The sequence below is a fragment of the Lingula anatina genome, chromosome 7, assembly GCF_051362555.1.
Source record: "Lingula anatina isolate TDL-2025a chromosome 7, LinAna3.0, whole genome shotgun sequence".
NCBI lineage: Eukaryota > Metazoa > Brachiopoda > Lingulata > Lingulida > Lingulidae > Lingula > Lingula anatina.
Genome location: NC_141773.1, coordinates 9,381,620 through 9,404,482, shown reverse-complemented (window position 1 = coordinate 9,404,482; position 22,863 = coordinate 9,381,620). Strand labels below are relative to the sequence as shown.

At 40.6% G+C, this 22,863-nt stretch overlaps 1 long non-coding RNA gene across 7 annotated transcripts in view; it reads right to left on the bottom strand.

Moving 5' to 3' along the window:
* Positions 1-7,508, bottom strand: part of LOC106159108 (uncharacterized) — a 42,301-nt gene extending 34,793 nt beyond the window's left edge. For all 7 annotated transcript variants that reach the window (XR_015335369.1, XR_015335372.1, XR_015335370.1 and 4 more), the window contains exon 1: positions 7,380-7,508. This is a non-coding gene — a long non-coding RNA (uncharacterized LOC106159108). The remainder of the gene's footprint in view (positions 1-7,379) is intronic.
* Between the last annotated feature and the right edge of the window lie 15,355 nt (positions 7,509-22,863).

The window sequence follows — 22,863 nt, the reverse complement described above, 5'->3', positions numbered from 1 at the left end:
CGTTTTAGTTAGTTTGACTACTCCTGTGAGTATAATGACAATTGGCCTATCTGTTTTTCTTATATTGTGTTATAAGCATTGCATATATGTTGAAAGAAGTGAAAAAACAGCATAACATCCCTAAAAATGGCCCGATCATGCCGATTTTCAAACTTGACCTGCGTATTTTGAATATTCATCAGTTTTGTAAGTTTCAAGCCAAAAGGTAAAATGGTTTTCCATTTATGGTGTTATCGGTGTTGCATATATGCTGAAAAAAGAGAAAAAATAGCCTAAATTCACTAAAAATGACCCAATCAAGCTGATTTTCGAACTTGACCTGCGTATTATGTATATTCATCAGTTCTGTAAGTTTCAAGCCAAAAGGTAAAATGGTTTTCCACTTATCGTGTTATCGGTGCTGCATATATGCTGAAAAAAGTGAAAAAACAGCATAAATTCCCTATAAGTGACCCGATCATGCTGATTTTCGAACTCGACCTGCGTATTATGAATATTCATCAGTTCTGTAAGTTTCAAACAAAAAGAAAAAACAGTTTTCCACTTATCGTGTTATCGGTAAAAGTGCATGGCGACGACGGCAACGACGGCGACGGCGACGACAGACGCAGATGATGGCTATATGTACAGACACATCTGTGTCTGTACATAAAAACAGCATAAATTACCTAAAAGTGACCCGATCATGCTGATTTTTGAACTTGACCTGCGTATTATGAATATTCATCAGTTCTGTAAGTTTCAAGTCAAAAGGTAAAATGGTTTTCCACTTATCGTGTTATCGGTGCTGCATATATGCTGAAAAAAGTGAAAAAACAGCATAAATTCCCTAAAAGTGACCCGATCATGCTGATTTTCGAACTTGACCTGCGTATTATGAATATTCATCAGTTCTGTAAGTTTCAAGTCAAAAGGTAAAATGGTTTTCCACTTATCGTGTTATCGGTGCTGCATATATGCTGAAAAAAGTGAAAAAACAGCATAAATTACCTAAAAGTGACCCGATCATGCTGATTTGCGAACTTGACCTGCGTTTTATGAATATTCATCAGTTCTGCAAGTTTCAAGTCAAAAGGTAAAATGGTTTTCCACTTATCGTGTTATCGGTAAAAGTGCACGGCGACAGCGACGGCGACGACGGCGACGACAGCGACGACGGCGACGGCGACGACAGACGCAGATGATGGCTATATGTACAGACACATCTGTGTCTGTACATAAAAATGCAATCAACAAGAATTTTCAAAATATGCAAAAAATATATATATTACTAAAAATGGTACAATCAAAGTTAAGTTCATCGTAAGGTAGGTCAAAGGTCAATTCCAAGGTCACAGTAAATTGCCAGTATATGACTTCCTATTCAACTTCAATAGTAACTATGGGCCTATCTCTGCCAGGTTTGGAGTTAAAAGAGAAAGAAATTAGCAGAGTTCAGTTCATGATAATAAGTAGGTCAAAGGTCAATTTCAAGGTCACACTTAGATTGCCAGTATATGACTTCCTATTCACGTTCAATAGTAACTATGGACCTATCTCTGCCAGTTTTGGAGATAAAGGGGAAGCAAAATATGCAAAGTTCAGTTCATGGTGAAAAGTAGGTCAAAGGTCAATTTTAAGGTCACTTTTAGATTGCCAGTATATGTCTTCCTATTCAACTTCAATAGAGACTATGGACCTATCTCTGCCAGTTTTGGAGATAAAAGGGAATCAAATTTTGCAAAGTTCAGTTCATGGTGAAAAGTAGGTCAAAGGTCAACTTTAAGGTCACATGTAGATTGCCAGTATATGACTTCCTATTCAACTTCAATAGAGACTATGGACCTATCTCTGCCAGTTTTGGAGATAAAAGGGAAGCAAAATTTGCAAAGTTCAGTTCATGGTGAAAAGTAGGTCAAAGGTCAATTTTAAGGTCACATTTAGATTGCCAGTATATGTCTTCCTATTCAACTTCAATAGTAACTATGGACCTATCTCTGCCAGTTTTGGAGATATAAGGGACTAAATGTTATAATTTTGGAGTTACCATAATGTGCCATAAATTTCCTACAGAAAAAATTAATTAAAATAAAGAAAAGGTCATTTTGGTCAAAATTCTTGAAATGGGAGGTGCTCTGAAGTTCCAGATGTTCAAATTTGATGAAATAATGTCATTTTTGACCACAAGTTGTCTGCTTTGCCAAGCCTTATGTTTTATTTTTCCGGAGTTCAAAATTTATTATCCATTACCGTACTGCACATTTTGCTTTCACCACCAATATGTACTTTTTGATACAGCGTAACTCGAAAACCGTATGGAATACAAAAAAACGGAGACCACCCCCAGTGTTGGGCTTTACATGCTCTACAAAATGCAAAAAAGAATGGGTGTCTGGCATTAACGGTTCCCGATTTAGAGACAGTTTTCAGTTTCGATATCTTATGGCCGCTAATTCCGTGAAAATGCACCGATTGACCCCAAATTCACGGAGATGAAAGATGACCTGAAGGGTAACACTTTCCATTAATATTATTAGTTAAGTCTGTGTGGTGTCTGAATAAGACCGCAAATAATTTTTTTTTCAGCAAAAATTTTGTTTTTTTGAAAATTTTGGCCCGTTTGACCTTGAAATAAAGGTCAAAGGTCAAATCCAAGGGCATATTTGAAATCTACACATATGACTTTTGGAAAGCTGTCTGTAGAAATTTTTCCCATAATTCCTTCCGTAGGGGAGATAATTAGCATTTAATTTTGCCATTTTTGGACAAGGGTGCATTGCAATGAGTGCCACACCTAGACCCCAATACCGACAAAGCCCAAATTTTACGTGGAACGAGTTGAGATTATAGGTGACCTAAATCCAAGAGATGGGTATGGAGGCCATTACCGTCTAGGAGGAGAAGCGGTAACGGTGACTTGGCGGCAGAGCCGCAGGAGCCGGCGGAGCCGGCGGAGCCGCAGGAGCCGGCGGAACATACGGGTCGGGACTAAAACCATGTGTACCGCCAGCGCCTACGCTGGTGGTACAATAAACTCAAGCTAGCTCAGCCCTATTAGCAATTTTTATTTACTGTGATTTTCTGATAGCTTGGGCCCTAAGTTCAAATTTTCTGCTTGTTTGCCATGTAATAGGTGAAAGGTGTGACAGATTCAGCTGTTGCCATAGTAACACAGGGGTTTTTAAATTATAATTTCTGAGACCTTTAAATTGACATGTATTTCAAATATATGAACTCGCTGTATTGTAAACTTTTTTTTAAAAATTAGACTTGGACCTCAGTTATCAATACAATTATTTGAAAAAATTATCATAGTTAAATTGCCAAAATGGCAGCCAATGCAAGATGACGATAGATTTATGTAAATTTTCTTCTTATTACTGAAAGTAGCTTTTTGTAAACTTTGAAAGCAGCATTGGAATTGAAAAATGTTAGGTTTTTGGATATGCTGATATGAACAGAATTGCATAATTACTGTTTTCAGTGATTGTTACTCCTACATCCTCTTTTTTAAGTGTATTAAAACCTGAAACCCATGGTGGCCATCACAAAACAGGGTTTATACATATTGCTGAGCTGACCGAATACATATTACATTTTCGTTTCAAAATGCCTCTTTTGCTCTTTCTGATAAACTAAATTAACCTATCAGGATATTATCTAAATATAAATCATTTCTATTCATTTTCAGCCAAATTATATTTACTTGGCTATTCCAAAATTCACCATGGCCACAAATGGCCATGACAGTGCAGGTATGAATTTTGTTGCAATAATATTAAACAGTGCAACAAACAAATAATTCTAAAATTTGTGCAGCTAATTATAATCAAATATGCCCTTTCTACACTGCTTTCACGGAAACACTTGTCCATATTTAGTTAAATATTTAGGATTTAGGCTTTTTGGAAATGGATGAAATGTCTTGGCTGTAGTCTTTTTTAATGAAGAATGTTCACTGGAAAGCCAATTAAAATTTGCTGTTACCTCTGAAACTGAGTTTTTGTTACAATCTAAGATGGTGTTCATCTATATGAATAAATGGAATAAAACATTTACATGTACCGGTATATGCCCTAACTCAGCTTCAAACTGCTAAAGAGGTAAAATTATATCCACGTTTTGGAAAAATCAATATATCCACTTATTTCAACTGAATATATAATTTAATTTTTCATAGCATTTTACTTAAAATATAATTGTATAGAAATGCAAAATCGCCATCTATATTTGCAAACTAGTTGCCTTTTACTCAAAATCAGACTATTTTGTGTCATTCAACTTGCCCAATAGATGGTAAGAGATGATCAAATAATTTCAGCCATCTACCGCACGATAATTTAAATACTTGTAGACCATATTGAGTTATTACAAATGTTCACGATCTTGGCTTCATATTATTCAAATTCAATACATCAAAAGGTAACAACAAATACAAAAGAATAAAAGAATAAATACAGATAGAAAGAAGGCAATTTCGGAGAACAATATACAATATTAGAAGTTTAATAGGACAGCAATATATAGGGGCCTACCGAAGTAAATCACCCAGGATTTGTTGGGGTCATTTTGGATTTCAATTTTTTTTTTTTTTTGAAAATTATACAGTGTAGAAATAACAAACACTATAAGCCGTAAGTAAAGACTAAATACCATATGGATATCAAATACTTAACATTTCTCGATCCCATTAAATTATTAAATTTTCAACGTTAGTTACTTACAGTAGAAACAGGTTTAGAAATCAGCTTAAACCGACCGCAATTTTGATATTGCTGCCATCTTGAAAAAAATCACATCATCTTGGACGTTCAAAGAATGTTTTGCCATCATACCACGAATACAGATGTCTTCTAAAGTTTACATTATTGTTGAAGTTCATATATTTGAAATGTATTAAATTTTCTTAGTCTCAGAAATGTCAATTTGGAACCCCTGTGTTAGTATGGCAATGGCTGGGTTAAATGAATAGAAAACAAGCAGAACATGGGATCTTAGGATGTAAGCGATATATAATAGTAAATAAAAGTCGCTAAAGGGGGGTTCAGGTTAATTAAATCAATCTAAGTAACATTCTTTTGGAATATAATTTTCTATCAATTTTTTTGCAAGAGTGTATGATATTGACCATCAATATATAGTCCCCTATACTCATTGACAGCCATTTCTTTCAAATGCGACAGAATACATTAGTATTTCAACTCAAAAGTATTCTTTCCCATGTCAAATGTGAGTGATTAGCATGTACATGAAACTTTGTGTGATTTCTTAGGTCAAATGTGAGTGACTTGCATTTATGGGGGGGTATTATAGGTCTTTTATCTAGTCTAGGTTATTGTTGACCATTTGATCTTTCTTTTTTTAAATCATTTTACATGACCACACATCTAGTAGTGATCAGCACTATTAAAACATAAGTATTCATCCAAACTTAAGATAAAATTAGGAATATTGCTGTCATATTTTAGTCTACTGGTTACAAAGATGTAAATTCACGGTCATTGGCGGCCATTTTGAATTTTGAAAGCCATACTGTAATCCAAATTAAGTCAAGTAATTGAAAAGGGTTCTGTTTTTATATTCAGTGCACCAAAAGTAATGAAGAACTTAATTTGGGATGATAAATTTGTCATATTTCCAGACAGGACAGCTACATGTAAAAGACTTGTTTTGTGGCAGCCATGTTGGACTTCAGGATTTTTCATCTCAATAAAAAGATTGCACCTTGAACAAACACCACAGGCAGAAAGTAGAGATTCCATGCTTCACTGGTGCATCAAAATATCTCAGATATTGCAATTCTTTAATAATTAAATAAGAATTAAAATATTAAAAATTATCAAAATTTCTTAAAAAACAGCAAAAATTGGCCGCCATCTTGGATTTGCCGCCATCTTGGAAAATTTTGTTCATCGTTAGGTATAGTGCACATCTTAGACTATATGTCTAGAACGATTTTGAATTCTATTTAGTTTATGTATTTGAAATATTTTAGATTTTGTTGGGCTCAGAAATGTCAATTTTTAACCCGTGTGTTACCATGGCAACGGCTGTAGCACACACACCCACCACCAGTTTAATGGCAAACAAGCAGAAAATAAAAGCTAAGGACCTAAGCTATCAGAAAAAAATAGTGAACGAAAATCACTAAGGGGGGGAGGGTTTCGGTATTTGGCCCACGGACTATCAGTGCCACAATACAAGCAACATTCTGCTGTAAAAACTTATTTTCGTGTAGCCATTGCGCAGCCCTTATAGTGGTATCGGGCATACAGTGTAGCTGTAGCTATTTTGGTCTGATGACATTCAACTGCATTTTCACTGCGGAGCAATTCTATTTGATTGATGGAAAACTTTCATGGCCGCTGGTCTTCAGAGTTAGTAAAAGCGACTCCGCCACAAGGTATATTTCGCAAGCTAGCTTTTACGTTGCTCTGACGCTCAGGGTATGTCGGACCAACAGTTTCAGCATGTCTGCACATACTAGTAGTACTCTGTTAACTGTACATGTATGTTTGTTATGATCAATAATAGCCAAGTAGATCCAAAACTCTAATTATCAGTTTTTGGATAAATGCTGTTTCATGATATCAAAAGTTTGAGAAACGACTTGTTTTTTGTCCAGACCGGTAAAAAATTGGACTTGGTCGGTACAAAGGACCGATAAGTGTTTTAAGAACCACAATTTTGAATTTACAGTCATCATTCGACATAAATTATATAAAACCCAAAGCGTTTTCCCCTCCATTTTAAACCTATCACATTCACAAACAAAGTAAGCTTCCCAATCTTACTGACAGTATCTGTCTCAAACGAATAGGGTGTTTTTTGGTCCAACAAATATCCATTTGGTCTAGCAAATTTTTCATTACTGCCGATCCAAATGTCCGACCATTCTGAAAAGTTTTCAGCATGTCTGATGTGGTCAACTATCACCGTTTTTGAGTCATTCACGCAACCTCCATCACAAACTTAAATAATTTTCAAATCTTCAGGAATTTTGTAACGGAAAAACACTAAACAAGATAATGAAGAAAATCAGTTCATTCTAACAATTATCGGTAGTTTTGTAGTATACCCCCCCACCCTGTAACTTTCACTTTTCAAACAGTTTTTTACATTTTCTTGTTCATCTATGTCAAAGCTGTTGAAATAAAATGCTTTTGTAATTACCTGTGGACTTTTTATTAGTTTTAATCACGTTTAATCCAGCCCATTACAAAAGTACCCAAATATCTATATCTACAAATTGAAAATTTTTGACGCGAAAATCTCTTAAATTGTGGCCTCTATCACCGGACGACCACGAACTCACACACAATCGCACAATCAGGCAAATAAGCTGAGCAGTAGACTTACAAAAATCTTTCGCAAATAATAAACACGTATATGCTGCTTACCATTAAAGCCAGAATCTTCGTGTCGTCTGGGAATTGGAAATGCACCGGAAACGCATCTGCGCAGACTCGGACTCCTTCTTGAGGAGAGTTGAGATAAACAAACAGTCGGGTTTACAAACAGAAATGCCCCACCCCATTAATGCTAGAAACTCTAATTCCCATTGATTTGTAAAGGTCAGCCCCGTCCTAGATTTTGAACCAATTGGCCACGCTTACACCATTTATCTGCACCAATATATTGACACCGCCACCAACCTGACAATTAAAGAATAAATTTTACACTATTGCCGCAGATTGACGACAATACCGGTTATGCAATCATCTTACTTAAATGACCTGGACCAATCGCAACGCTTTACACACACCGAAATTGCGACAAATTCCAGAAATTAGAGCGATGGGGGGGGGGGGGGGGATGCTGTCGAAATCGGCTCTAGTCCCTTTGTAGTACTTTAAAAATACTGAAATTGGCCAGGAATAGCACAATAGGTGTGTCGCGATCGGTCAGGCTCAACTACCACAATTGGAAAAAAGAAGATGTTAAAATAGGCTCTAGCCCCTGCAGCGGCTACCGGGTGTTGACTCTGGCTGGGTAGCTCAGTTGGTAGAGCAATGGCTCGGTAAGCAAGAGTCCCAGGTTCGAATCCCATAGGGAACCTGGGGTTTTTCTCCCAGTCTATCGATTGGTCCAGCTCAACTACCACAATCGGAATGTCGATGCTGTTGAAGTCCCTTTGTAGTACTTGAAAAAATGCTGGAATTGGTCAGGACAAGCGCAATCTGTTTATTGCGATTGGTAAGGCTCAACTACCACAATCGGAATGTCGATGCTGTCAAAATCTGCTCTGGTCCATTTGTAGTACTTTAAAAAATGCTGGAATTGGTCAGGACTACTGCAATTTGTAAGTTGTGATTGGTTAGGCTCAACTACCACAATCGGAATGTCGATGCTTTAGAAATCTGCTCTAGTCCCTTTGTAGTACTTTTAAAGATGCTGGAATTGGTCCAGTAAGGGGAATCGTTGTGTTGCGATCGGTCAGGCTCAACTACCACAATGGGAATGTCGATGCTGTCGAAATCGGCTCTAGTCTCTTTGTAGTACTTTAAAAATGCTGGAATTGGTCAGGACTAGCGCAATCAGTGTGTCACGATCGGTCAGGCTCAACTACCACAATCGGAATATCGATGCTGTCGAAATTGGCTCTAGCCCCTGTAGCAGCTGCTGGATTTTGACACTGGCTCAGTAGCTCAGTTGGTAGAGCAGTGGCTTGGTGTGCAAGAGTCCCATGTTCGAATCCCAGAGGGAGCCTAGGGTTTTTCTAGCAGCCTAGCAAATGGTCCAGCTCAACTACCACAATCGTAATGTCGATGCTGACAAAATCTGCTCTAGTCGCGATTGGTCCAGCCCAACTACCACAATCGGAGTGTCGATACTGTCGAAATCGGCTCTAGTCCCTATGTAGTACTTTAAAAAATGCTGGAAAAATCAGGACTAGTGCAATCTGTTTGTTGCGTTTGGTTAGGCTCAACTACCACAATTGGAATGTCGATGCTGTCGAAATCTGCTCTGGTCCATTTGTAGTACTTTAAAAAATGCTGGAATTGGTCAGGATTACTGCAATTAGTAAGTTGCGATTGGTTAGGCTCAACTACCACAATCGGATTGTCGATGCTGTCGAAATCTGCTCTAGTCCCTATGTAGCACTTTAAAAAATGCTGGAATTGGTCAGGACTAGCGCAGTCGGTGTGTCGCGATCGGTCAGACTCAACTACCACAATCGGAATGTCGATGCTGTCGAAATTGGTTCTAGCCCCTGTAGCAGCTGCTGGATTTTGACTCTGGCTAGGTAGCTCAGTTGGTAGAGCAGTGGCTTGGTGTGCAAGAATCCCAGGTTCGAATACCACAGGGAGCCTGGGGTTTTTCTCCCAGCCTATCGATTGGTCCAGCTCAACTACCACAATCGGAGTGTCGATGCTGTCTAAATCGGCTCTAGTCCCTATGTAGTACTTTAAAAATGCTGGAATTGGTCAGGACTAGCGCAATCTGTTTGTCGCGATTGGTTTGGCTCAACTACCACAATTGGAATGTCGATGTTGTCGAAATCGGCTCTAGTCTCTTTGTAGTACTTTAAAAATGCTGGAATTGGTCCGGAATAGCGAAGTCGGAGTGTCGCGATCGTTCAGGCTCAACTACCACAATCGGAATGTCGAAGCTGTCGAAATCGGCTCTACCCCTGTAGCAGCTGCTGGATTTTGACTCTGCCTCGGAAGCTCAGTTGGTAGAGCAGTGGCTTGGTGTGCAAGAGTCCCAGGTTCGAATCCCACAGGCAGCCAAGGGTTTTTCTCCCAGCCTATCGATTGGTCCAGCTCAACTACCACAATCGGAGTGTCGATGCTGTCGAAATCGGCTCTAGTCCCAATGTAGTACTTTAAAAATGCTGGAATTGGTCAGGACTAGCGCAGTCGGTGTGTTGCGATCGGTCAGGCTTAACTACCACATTGGGAATGTCGATACTGTCGAAATCGGCTCTAGCCCCTGTAGCAGCTGCTGGATTTTGACTCTGGCTAGGTAGCTCAATTGGTAGAGCAGTGGCTTGGTGTGCAAGAGTCCCAGGTTCGAATCCCACAGGGAGCCAAGGGTTTTTCTCCCAGTCTATCGATTGGTCCAGCTCAACTACCACAATCGGAATGTCGATGTTGTCGAAATCGGCTCTAGTCCCTATGTAGTACTTTAAAAATGCTGGAATTGGTCAGGACTAGCGCAGTCGGTGTGTCGTGATAGGTCAGGCTCAACTACCACATTGGGAATGTCGATACTGTCGAAATCGGCTCTAGCCCCTGTAGCAGCTGCTGGATTTTGACTCTGGCTAGGTAGCTCAGTTGGTAGAGCAGTGGCTTGGTGTGCAAGAGTCCCAGGTTCGAATCCCACAGGCAGCCAATGGTTTTTCTCCCAGCCTATCGATTGGTCCAGCTCAACTACCACAATCGGAGTGTCGATGCTGTCGAAATCGGCTCTAGTCCCTATGTAGTACTTTAAAAATGCTGGAATTGGTCAGGGCTAGCGCAATCTGTTTGTCGCGATTGGTTTGGCTCAACTACCACAATCGGAATGTCGATGTTGTCGAAATCGGCTCTAGTCCCTATGTAGTACTTTAAAAATGCTGGAATTGGTCAGGACTAGCGCAATCGGTGTGTCACGATCGGTTAGGCTCAACTACCACAATCGGAATGTTGATGCTGTCGAAATTGGCGCTAGCCCCTGTAGCAGCTGCTGGATTTTGACTCTGGCTAGGTAGCTCAGTTGGTAGAGCAGTGGCTTGGTGTGCAAGAGTCCCAGGTTCGAATACCACAGGGGTTTTTTCTCCCAGTCTATCGATTGGTCCAGCTCAACTACCACAATCGGAATGTCGATGTTGTCGAAATCGGCTCTAGTCCCATTGTAGTACTATAAAAATGCTGGAATTGGTCCGGAATAGCGCAGTCGGTGTGTCGCGATCGGTCAGGCTCAACTACCACAATGGGAATGTCGATGTTGTCGAAATCGGCTCTAGTCCCTATGTAGTACTTTAAAAATGCTGGAATTGGTCAGGACTAGCGCAATCGGTGTGTCACAATCAGTCAGGCTCAACTACCACAATCGGAATGTCGATGATGTCGAAATTGGCTCTAACCCCTGTAGCAGCTGCTGGATTTTGACTCTGGCTCGGTAGCTCAGTTGGTAGAGCAGTGGTTTGGTGTGCAAAGGTCCCAGGTTCGAATCCCACAGGGAGCCAAGGGTTTTTCTCCCAGCCTATCGATTGGTCCAGCTCAACTACCACAATCGGAGTGTCGATGCTGTCGAAATCGGCTCTAGTCCCTATGTAGTACTTTAAAAATGCTGGAAATGGTCAGGACTAGCGCAGTCGGTGTGTTGCGATCGGTCAGGCTTAACTACCACATTGGGAATGTCGATACTGTCGAAATCAGCTCTAGCCCCTGTAGCAGCTGCTGGATTTTGACTCTGGCTAGGTAGCTCAGTTGGTAGAGCAGTGGCTTGGTGTGCAAGAGTCCAAGGTTCGAATCCCACAGGGAGCCAAGGGTTTTTCTCCCAGTCTATCGATTGGTCCAGCTCAACTACCACAATCGGAATGTCGATGTTGTCGAAATCGGCTCTAGTCCCTATGTAGTACTTTAAAAATGCTGGAATTGGTCAGGACTAGCGCAGTCGGTGTGTCGTGATAGGACAGGCTCAACTACCACATTGGGAATGTCGCTACTGTCGAAATCGGCTCTAGCCCCTGTAGCAGCTGCTGGATTTTGACTCTGGCTAGGTAGCTCAGTTGGTAGAGCAGTGGTTTGGTGTGAAAAGGTCCCAGGTTCGAATCCCACAGGGAGCCAAGGGTTTTTCTCCTATCGATTGGTCCAGCTCAACTACCACAATCGGAGTGTCGATGCTGTCGAAATCGGCTCTAGTCCCTATGTAGTACTTTAAAAATGATGGAATTGCTCAGGACTTGCGAAACCTGTTTGTCCCCATTGGTCAGGCTCAACTTACACAATTGGAATGACGATGTTGTCGAAATCGGCTCTAGTCCCTATGTAGTACTTTAAAAATACTGTAAAATTGGCATAAAAAAGCAAAAAGGAGGGCTTCAGAGAACAAAAAAGAAGGTCAAAGAAGGGCTTTTGAGACACAAAAAGAAGGACTTAGAGAAACCATAAGAAACGAAAAGAAGGGCTTTAGAAGGGCTTTAAAGATACGAAATCAAGGCTAAAGAGACACGAAAAGGAAAGATAGGAAGGGCTTTATAGGGGCTGTAGAGACACGAAAAGAAGGCTTAAGAGACACGAAAAGAAAAGAAAAGAAGGATTTTACAGAGCAAAAAAGAAAGGAAAAGAAGGGCTTTATAGGGGCTTTAGAGACACGAAAAGAAAGAAAAGAAGGGCTTTAGAGAGCAAAAAAGAAAGGAAAAGAAGGGCTTTATAGGGGCTTAGAGACCCGAAAAGAAGGCTTTAGAGACACTAAAAGAAAGCAAAAGAAGGGCTTTAGAACGGCTTTAGAGAGCAAAAAAGAAAGGAAAAGAAGGGCTTTATAGGGGCTTAGAGACCCGAAAAGAAGGCTTTAGAGACACGAAAAGAAAGGAAAAGAAGGGCTTTAGAAGGGCTTTAGAGAGCAAAAAAGAAAGGAAAAGAAGAGCTTTATAGGGGCTTGGATACGCGAAAAGAAGGCTTTAGAGACACGAAAAGAAAAGAAAAGAAGGGCTTTTCAGAGCAAAAAAGAAAGGAAAAGAAGGGCTTTATAGGGGCTTGGAGACCCGAAAAGAAGGCTTTAGAGACACTAAAAGAAAGGAAAAGAAGGGCTTTAGAAGGGGTTTAGAGAGAAAAAAAGAAAGGAAAAGAAGGGCTTTAGAGAGCAAAAAAGAAAGGAAAAGAAGGGCCTTATAGGGGCTTGGAGACCCGAAAAGAAGGCTTTAGAGACACGAAATGAAAAGAAAAGAAGGGCTTTAGAAGGGCTTTAGAAAGCAAAAAATAAAGGAAAAGAAGGGCTTTATAGGGGCTTAGAGACCCGAACAGAAGGCTTTAGAGACACTAAAAGAAAGGAAAAGAAGGGCTTTAGAAGGGCTTTAGAGAGCAAAAAAGAAAGGAAAAGAAGGGCTTTATAGGGGCTTGGAGACCCGAAAAGAAGGCTTAAGAGACACTAAAAGAAAGGAAAAGAAGGGCTTTATAGGGGCTTGGAGACCCGAAAAGAAGGCTTAAGAGACACTAAAAGAAAGGAAAAGAAGGGCTTTAGAAGGGCTTTAGAGAGCAAAAAAGAAAGGAAAAGAAGGGCTTTATAAGGGCTTTAGAGAGCAAAAAAGAAAGGAAAAGAAGGGCTTTATAGGGGCTTGGAGACCCGAAAAGAAGGCTTAAGAGACACTAAAAGAAAGGAAAAGAAGGGCTTTATAAGGGCTTTAGAGAGCAAAAAAGAAAGGAAAAGAAGGGCTTTATAGGGTCTTGGAGACCCGAAAAGAAGGCTTTAGAGACACGAAAAGAAAGGAAAAGAAGGGCTTTATAGGGGCTTAGAGACCCGAAAAGAAGGGCTTTAGAACGGCTTTAGAGAGCAAAAAAGAAAGGAAAAGAAGGGTTTTATAGGGGCTTGGAGACCCGAAAAGAAGGGCTTTAGAAGGGCTTTAGAGAGCAAAAAAGAAAGGAAAAGAAGGGCTTTATAGGGGCTTGGAGACCCGAAAAGAAGGCTTTAGAGACACGAAAAGAAAAGAAAAGAAGGGCTTTAGAGACACGAAAAGAAAAGAAAAGAAGGGCTTTAGAGAGCAAAAAAGAAAGGAAAAGAAGGGCTTTATAGGGGCTTGGAGACCCGAAAAGAAGGCTTTAGAGACACTAAAAGAAAGGAAAAGAAGGGCTTTAGAAGGGCTTTAGAGAGCAAAAAAGAAAGGAAAAGAAGGGCTTTATAGGGGCTTGGAGACACGAAAAGAAGGCTTTAGAGACACGAAAAGAAAGGAAAAGAAGGGCTTTAGAAAGGGTTTAGAGAGAAAAAAAGAAAGGAAAAGAAGGGCTTTATAGGGGCTTAGAGACCCGAAAAGAAGGGCTTTAGAAGGGGTTTAGAGAGAAAAAAAGAAAGGAAAAGAAGGGCTTTAGAGAGCAAAAAAGAAAGGAAAAGAAGGGCTTTATAGGGGCTTGGAGACCCGAAAAGAAGGCTTTAGAGACACGAAAAGAAAGGAAAAGAAGGGCTTTAGAAAGGGTTTAGAGAGAAAAAAAGAAAGGAAAAGAAGGGCTTTATAGGGGCTTAGAGACCCGAAAAGAAGGGCTTTAGAAGGGGTTTAGAGAGAAAAAAAGAAAGGAAAAGAAGGGCTTTAGAGAGCAAAAAAGAAAGGAAAAGAAGGGCTTTATAGGGGCTTGGAGACCCGAAAAGAAGGCTTTAGAGACACGAAAAGAAAGGAAAAGAAGGGCTTTAGAAGGGCTTTAGAAAGCAAAAAAGAAAGGAAAAGAAGGGCTTTATAGGGTCTTGGAGACCCGAAAAGAAGGCTTTAGAGACACGAAAAGAAAGGAAAAGAAGGGCTTTATAGGGGCTTAGAGACCCGAAAAGAAGGGCTTTAGAACGGCTTTAGAGAGCAAAAAAGAAAGGAAAAGAAGGCTTTAGAGACACGATGGAGACCCGAAAAGAAGGGCTTTAGAAGGGCTTTAGAGAGCAAAAAAGAAAGGAAAAGAAGGGCTTTATAGGGGCTTGGAGACCCGAAAAGAAGGCTTTAGAGACACGAAAAGAAAAGAAAAGAAGGGCTTTAGAGAGCAAAAAAGAAAGGAAAAGAAGGGCTTTATAGGGGCTTGGAGACCCGAAAAGAAGGCTTTAGAGACACGAAAAGAAAAGAAAAGAAGGGCTTTAGAGAGCAAAAAAGAAAGGAAAAGAAGGGCTTTATAGGGGCTTGGAGACCCGAAAAGAAGGCTTTAGAGACACTAAAAGAAAGGAAAATAAGGGCTTTAGAAGGGCTTTAGAGAGCAAAAAAGAAAGGAAAAGAAGGGCTTTATAGGGGCTTGGAGACACGAAAAGAAGGCTTTAGAGACACGAAAAGAAAGGAAAAGAAGGGCTTTAGAAAGGGTTTAGAGAGAAAAAAAGAAAGGAAAAGAAGGGCTTTATAGGGGCTTAGAGACCCGAAAAGAAGGGCTTTAGAAGGGGTTTAGAGAGAAAAAAAGAAAGGAAAAGAAGGGCTTTAGAGAGCAAAAAAGAAAGGAAAAGAAGGGCTTTATAGGGGCTTGGAGACCCGAAAAGAAGGCTTTAGAGACACGAAAAGAAAGGAAAAGAAGGGCTTTAGAAAGGGTTTAGAGAGAAAAAAAGAAAGGAAAAGAAGGGCTTTATAGGGGCTTAGAGACCCGAAAAGAAGGGCTTTAGAAGGGGTTTAGAGAGAAAAAAAGAAAGGAAAAGAAGGGCTTTAGAGAGCAAAAAAGAAAGGAAAAGAAGGGCTTTATAGGGGCTTGGAGACCCGAAAAGAAGGCTTTAGAGACACGAAAAGAAAGGAAAAGAAGGGCTTTAGAAGGGCTTTAGAAAGCAAAAAAGAAAGGAAAAGAAGGGCTTTATAGGTGCTTAGAGACCCGAAAAGAAAGGCTTTAGAAGGGCTTTAGAGAGCAAAAAAGAAAGGAAAAGAAGGGCTTCATAGGGGCTTAGAGACCCGAAAAGAAGGCTTTAGAGACACTAAAAGAAAGGAAAAGAAGGGCTTTATAGGGGCTTTAGAGAGCAAAAAAGAAAGGAAAAGAAGGGCTTTATAGGGGCTTTAGAGAGCAAAAAAGAAAGGAAAAGAAGGGCTTTATAGGGGCTTAGAGACCCGAAAAGAAGGCTTTAGAGACACGAAAAGAAAGGAAAAGAAGGGCTTTAGAAGGGCTTAAGAGAGCAAAAAAGAAAGGAAAAGAAGGGCTTTATAGAGACTTGGATACCCGAAAAGAAGGCTTTAGAGACACTAAAAGAAAGGAAAAGAAGGGCTTTAGAACGGCTTTAGAGAGCAAAAAAGAAAGGAAAAGAAGGGCTTCATAGGGGCTTGGAGACCCGAAAAGAAGGCTTTAGAGACACTAAAAGAAAGGAAAAGAAGGGCTTTAGAAGGGCTTTAGAGAGCAAAAAAGAAAGGAAAAGAAGGGCTTTTCAGAGCAAAAAAGAAAGGAAAAGAAGGGCTTTAGAGAGCAAAAAAGAAAGGAAAAGAAGGGCTTTATAGGGGCTTGGAGACCCGAAAAGAAGGCTTTAGAGACACGAAAAGAAAGGAAAAGAAGGGCTTTAGAAGGGCTTTAGAAAGCAAAAAAGAAAGGAAAAGAAGGGCTTTATAGGGGCTTAGAGACCCGAAAAGAAGGCTTTAGAGACACGAAAAGAAAGGAAAAGAAGGGCTTAATAGGGGCTTGGAGACCCGAAAAGAAGGCTTTAGAGACACGAAAAGAAAGGAAAAGAAGGGCTTTAGAAGGGCTTTAGAGAGCAAAAAAGAAAGGAAAAGAAGGGCTTTTCAGAGCAAAAAAGAAAGGAAAAGAAGGGCTTTAGAGAGCAAAAAAGAAAGGAAAAGAAGGGCTTTATAGGGGCTTGGAGACCCGAAAAGAAGGCTTTAGAGACACGAAAAGAAAGGAAAAGAAGGGCTTTAGAAGGGCTTTAGAAAGCAAAAAAGAAAGGAAAAGAAGGGCTTTATATCGGCTTAGAGACCCGAAAAGAAGGCTTTAGAGACACGAAAAGAAAGGAAAAGAAGGGCTTAATAGGGGCTTGGAGACCCGAAAAGAAGGCTTTAGAGACACGAAAAGAAAGGAAAAGAAGGGCTTTAGAAGGGCTTTAGAGAGAAAAAAAGAAAGGAAAAGAAGGGCTTTAGAAGGGCTTTAGAGAGCAAAAAAGAAAGGAAAAGAAGGGCTTTATAGGGGCTTGGAGACACGAAAAGAAGGCTTTAGAGACACGAAAAGAAAGGAAAAGAAGGGCTTTAGAAGGGCTTTAGAGAGCAAAAAAGAAAGGAAAAGAAGGGCTTTAGAAGGGCTTTAGAGAGCAAAAAAGAAAGGAAAAGAAGGGCTTTATAGGGGCTTGGAGACCCGAAAAGAAGGCTTTAGAGACACTAAAAGAAAGGAAAAGAAGGGCTTTAGAAGGGCTTTAGAGAGCAAAAAAGAAAGGAAAAGAAGGGCTTTATAGGGGCTTGGAGACACGAAAAGAAGGCTTTAGAGACACGAAAAGAAAGGAAAAGAAGGGCTTTAGAAAGGGTTTAGAGAGAAAAAAAGAAAGGAAAAGAAGGGCTTTATAGGGGCTTAGAGACCCGAAAAGAAGGGCTTTAGAAGGGGTTAAGAGAGAAAAAAAGAAAGGAAAAGAAGGGCTTTAGAGAGCAAAAAAGAAAGGAAAAGAAGGGCTTTATAGGGGCTTGGAGACCCGAAAAGAAGGCTTTAGAGACACGAAAAGAAAGGAAAAGAAGGGCTTTAGAAGGGCTTTAGAAAGCAAAAAAGAAAGGAAAAGAAGGGCTTTATAGGTGCTTAGAGACCCGAAAAGAAAGGCTTTAGAAGGGCTTTAGAGAGCAAAAAAGAAAGGAAAAGAAGGGCTTCATAGGGGCTTAGAGACCCGAAAAGAAGGCTTTAGAGTCACTAAAAGAAAGGAAAAGAAGGGCTTTAGAAGGGCTTTAGAGAGCAAAAAAGAAAGGAAAAGAAGGGCTTTATAGGGGCTTGGAGACACGAAAAGAAGGCTTTAGAGACACGAAAAGAAAGGAAAAGAAGGGCTTTAGAAAGGGTTTAGAGAGAAAAAAAGAAAGGAAAAGAAGGGCTTTATAGGGGCTTAGAGACCCGAAAAGAAGGGCTTTAGAAGGGGTTAAGAGAGAAAAAAAGAAAGGAAAAGAAGGGCTTTATAGGTGCTTAGAGACCCGAAAAGAAAGGCTTTAGAAGGGCTTTAGAGAGCAAAAAAGAAAGGAAAAGAAGGGCTTCATAGGGGCTTAGAGACCCGAAAAGAAGGCTTTAGAGTCACTAAAAGAAAGGAAAAGAAGGGCTTTAGAACGGCTTTAGAGAGCAAAAAAGAAAGGAAAAGAAGGGCTTTATAGGGGCTTTAGAGAGCAAAAAAGAAAGGAAAAGAAGGGCTTTATAGGGGCTTTAGAGAGCAAAAAAGAAAGGAAAAGAAGGGCTTTATAGGGGCTTAGAGACCCGAAAAGAAGGCTTTAGAGACACGAAAAGAAAGGAAAAGAAGGGCTTTAGAAGGGCTTAAGAGAGCAAAAAAGAAAGGAAAAGAAGGGCTTTATAGAGACTTGGATACCCGAAAAGAAGGCTTTAGAGACACTAAAAGAAAGGAAAAGAAGGGCTTTAGAACGGCTTTAGAGAGCAAAAAAGAAAGGAAAAGAAGGGCTTCATAGGGGCTTGGATACCCGAAAAGAACGCTTTAGAGACACTAAAAGAAAGGAAAAGAAGGGCTTTAGAACGGCTTTAGAGAGCAAAAAAGAAAGGAAAAGAAGGGCTTTATAGGGGCTTAGAGACCCGAAAAGAAGGGCTTTAGAGACACGAAAAGAAAAGAAAAGAAGGGCTTTACAGAGCAAAAAAGAAAGGAAAAGAAGGGCTTTATAGGGGCTTAGAGACCCGAAAAGAAGGCTTTAGAGACACGAAAAGAAAGGAAAAGAAGGGCTTTAGAAGGGCTTAAGAGAGCAAAAAAGAAAGGAAAAGAAGGGCTTTATAGAGACTTGGATACCCGAAAAGAAGGCTTTAGAGACACTAAAAGAAAGGAAAAGAAGGGCTTTAGAACGGCTTTAGAGAGCAAAAAAGAAAGGAAAAGAAGGGCTTCATAGGGGCTTGGATACCCGAAAAGAACGCTTTAGAGACACTAAAAGAAAGGAAAAGAAGGGCTTTAGAACGGCTTTAGAGAGCAAAAAAGAAAGGAAAAGAAGGGCTTTAGAAGGGCTTTAGAGAGCAAAAAAGAAAGGAAAAGAAGGGCTTTATAGGGGCTTGGATACCCGAAAAGAAGGCTTTAGAGACACGAAAAGAAAAGAAAAGAAGGGCTTTACAGAGCAAAAAAGAAAGGAAAAGAAGGGCTTTAAGTGTCTCGAAACCCTTTTTTTCCTTTTATCAAAGCCCTTTTAAAGCTCTTCTTTTCCATTCTTTTCGTGCCTATAAAGCCCTTCTTTTCCTGTCTCTAAAGCCCTTCTCAAGCACTTCTTTTCCTTTCTTTTCGTGTCTTCAAAGTCTTCTTTTCGTGTCTTTAAAGCCCTTATAAAGCCCTTCTTTTCCTTTCTTTTCGTGTCTTTAAAGCCTTCTTATCGTGTCTTACAGCCCTTCTAAAGCTCTTCTTTTCCTTTCTTTTCGAGTCTCTACAACCTTCTTGTCGTGTCTTACAGCCCTTTTAAAGCCCTTCTTTTCCTTTCTTTTCGTGTCTTTAAAGTCTTCTTTTCGTGTCTGAAAGGCCCTTCAAGAGCCCTTCTTTTCCTTTCTTTTCGATTCTCTACAACCTTCTTATCGTGTCATACAGCCCTTCTAAAGCCCTTCTTTTCCTTTCATATCGTGTCTCTTAAGTCTTCTTTTCGTGTCTCTACAGCCCTTCTAAAGCCCTTCTTTTCCTTTCTTTTCGAGTCTCTACAACCTTCTTATCGTGTCTTACAGCCCTTCTAAAGCCCTTCTTTTCCTTTCATATCGTGTCTTTAAAGTCTTCTTTTCGTTTCTTTAAAGCCCTTCTAAAGCCCTTCTTTTCCTTTCATATCGTGTCTCTTAAGTCTTCTTTTCGTGTCTCTACAGCCCTTCTAAAGCACTTCTTTTCCTTTCTTTTCGAGTCTCTACAACCTTCTTATCGTGTCTTTACAGCCCTTCTAAAGCCCTCCTTTTCCTTTCTTTTCGTTTCGTTAAAGTCCATTTTTCGTGTCTCTACAGTCCTTCTAAAGCCCTTCTTTTCCTTTCTTTTCGAGTCTCTACAACCTTCTTATCGTGTCTTACAGCCCTTCTAAAGCCCTTCTTTTCCTTTCATATCGTGTCTTTAAAGTCTTCTTTTCGTTTCTTTAAAGCCCTTCTAAAGCCCTTCTTTTCCTTTCTTTTCGAGTCTCTACAACCTTCTTATCGTGTCTTTACAGTCCTTCTAAAGCCCTTCTTTTCCTTTCTTTTCGTGTCTATGAAGTCTTCTTTTCGTGTCTTAAAGGCCCTTCAAGAGCCCTTCTTTTCCTTTCTTTTCGAGTCTCTACAACCTTCTTTTCGTGTCTCTACAGCCCTTCTTAAGCCCTTCTTTTCCTTTCTTTTCGAGTCTCTACAACCTTCTTATCGTGTACTACAGCCCTTCTAAAGCCCTTCTTTTCCTTTCATTTTGTGTCTCTAAAGTCTTCTTTTCGTGTCTCTACAGCCCTTCTAAAGCCCTCCTTTTCCTTTCTTTTCGTTTCGTTAAAGTCCATTTTTCGTGTCTCTACAGTCCTTCTAAAGCCCTTCTTTTCCTTTCTTTTCGAGTCTCTACAACCTTCTTATCGTGTCTTACAGCCCTTCTAAAGCCCTTCTTTTCCTTTCATATCGTGTCTTTAAAGTCTTCTTTTCGTTTCTTTAAAGCCCTTCTAAAGCCCTTCTTTTCCTTTCTTTTCGAGTCTCTACAACCTTCTTATCGTGTCTTTACAGTCCTTCTAAAGCCCTTCTTTTCCTTTCTTTTCGTGTCTATGAAGTCTTCTTTTCGTGTCTTAAAGGCCCTTCAAGAGCCCTTCTTTTCCTTTCTTTTCGAGTCTCTACAACCTTCTTTTCGTGTCTCTACAGCCCTTCTTAAGCCCTTCTTTTCCTTTCTTTTCGAGTCTCTACAACCTTCTTATCGTGTACTACAGCCCTTCTAAAGCCCTTCTTTTCCTTTCATTTTGTGTCTCTAAAGTCTTCTTTTCGTGTCTCTACAGCCCTTCTAAAGCCCTCCTTTTCCTTTCTTTTCGTTTCGTTAAAGTCCATTTTTCGTGTCCTACAGTCCTTCTAAAGCCCTTCTTTTCCTTTCTTTTCGAGTCTCTACAACCTTCTTATTGTGTCTTTACAGCCCTTCTAAAGCCCTCCTTTTCCTTTCTTTTTGTTTCGTTAAAGTCCATTTTTCGTGTCCTACAGTCCTTCTAAAGCCCTTCTTTTCCTTTCTTTTCGAGTCTCTACAACCTTCTTATTGTGTCTTTACAGCCCTTCTAAAGCCCTCCTTTTCCTTTCTTTTTGTTTCTTTAAAGTCTATTTTTTGTGTCTCTACAGTCCTTCTAAAGCCCTTCTTTTCCTTTCATATCGTGTCTTTAAAGTCTTCTTTTCGTTTCTTTAAAGCCCTTCTTTTCCTTTCTTTTCGAGTCTCTACAACCTTGATATCGTGTCTTACAGCCCTTCTAAAGCCCTTCTATTCCATTCTTTTCGTGTCTCTAAAGCTTCTTTTCGTGTCTCTAAAGCCCTTCCTTCTTTTCCTTTCTATTTTGCTCTGTAAAGCCGTTCTTTTGGTGTCGCTAAAGCCCTTCTTTTCTTATCTCTAAGTCCCTCTAAATCCTTCTTTTCGTGTCTCTAAAGCCTCTCTAAAGCCCTTCTTTTCCTTTCTTTTTTTGATCTCTGAAGCCCTTCTTTTTGCTTTCTTATGCCAAACCCCAGGCTCCTTCTGGGATTCGAACCTGGAACTCTTGCACACCAAGCCACTGTTCTACCAACTGAGCTACCTAGCCAGAGTCAAAATCCGGCAGCTGCTACAGGGTCTAGATCCGATTTCGACATCATCGACATTCCGATAGTGATTGTTGAGCCTGACCAATCGCAACACACCGTTTGCGCTTTTACGGACCAATTCCAGCATTTTTAAAGTACTACAAAGGGACTAGAGCTGATTTCGAAAGCATCAACATTCCGATTGTGGTAGTTGAGCCGAACCAATCGCGACCAACCGATTGTGCTATTTCTGACCAATTCCAGCATTTTTAAAGTACTACATCGGGACTAGAGCCAATTTCGACAGCATCGACACTCCTATTGTGGTAGTTGAGCTGGACCAATCAATAGGCTGGGAGAAAAACCCCAGGCTCCCTCTAGGATTCGAACCTGGGACTCTTGCACACCAAGCCACTGCTCTACCAACTGAGCTACCTAGCCAGAGTCAAAATCCGGCTGCTGCAACAGGGGCTAGAGCCGATTTCGACCTCATCGACATTCCGATAGTGATTGTTGAGCCTGACCAATCGCAACACACCGATTGCGCTAGTCCTGACCAGTTTCAGCATTTTTAAAGTACTACAAAGGGACTAGAGCCGATTTCGACAGCATCAACAGTCTGATTGTGGTAGCTGAGCCGATCCAATCGCAACAAACAGATTGCGCTAGTCGTGACCAATTCCAGCATTTTTAAAGTACTACATAGGGACTAGAGCCAATTTCGACAGCATTGACATTCCGATAGTGATTGTTGAGCCTGACCAATTGCAACACACTGTTTGCGCTTTTACGGACCAATTCCAGCATTTTTAAAGTACTACAAAGGGACTAGAGCTGATTTCGAAAGCATCAACATTCCGATTGTGGTAGTTGAGCCGAACCTCTCGCGACCAACTGATTGTGCTATTCCTGACCAATTCCAGCATTTTTAAAGTACTACATAGGGACTGTAGCCAATTTCGACTGCATCGACACTCCGATTGTGGTAGTTGAGCCTGACCAATCGCAACACACCGTTTGCGCTTTTACGGACCAATTCCAGCATTTTTAAAGTACTACAAAGGGACTAGAGCTGATTTCGAAAGCATCAACATTCCGATTGTGGTAGTTGAGCCGAACCAATCGCGACCAACCGATTGTGCTATTCCTGACCAATTCCAGCATTTTTAAAGTACTACATAGGGACTGTAGCCGATTTCGACAGCATCGACACTCCGATTGTGGTAGTTGAGCTGGACCAATCGATAGGCTTGGAGAAAAACCCCAGGCTCCCTGTGGGATTCGAACCTGGGACTCTTGCACACCAAGCCACTGTTCTACCAACTGAGCTACCTAGCCAGAGTCAAAATCCGGCAGCTGCTACAGGGGCTAGAGCTGATTTCGACATCATCGACATTACGATAGAGATTGTTGAGCCTGACCAATCGCAACACACCGATTGCGC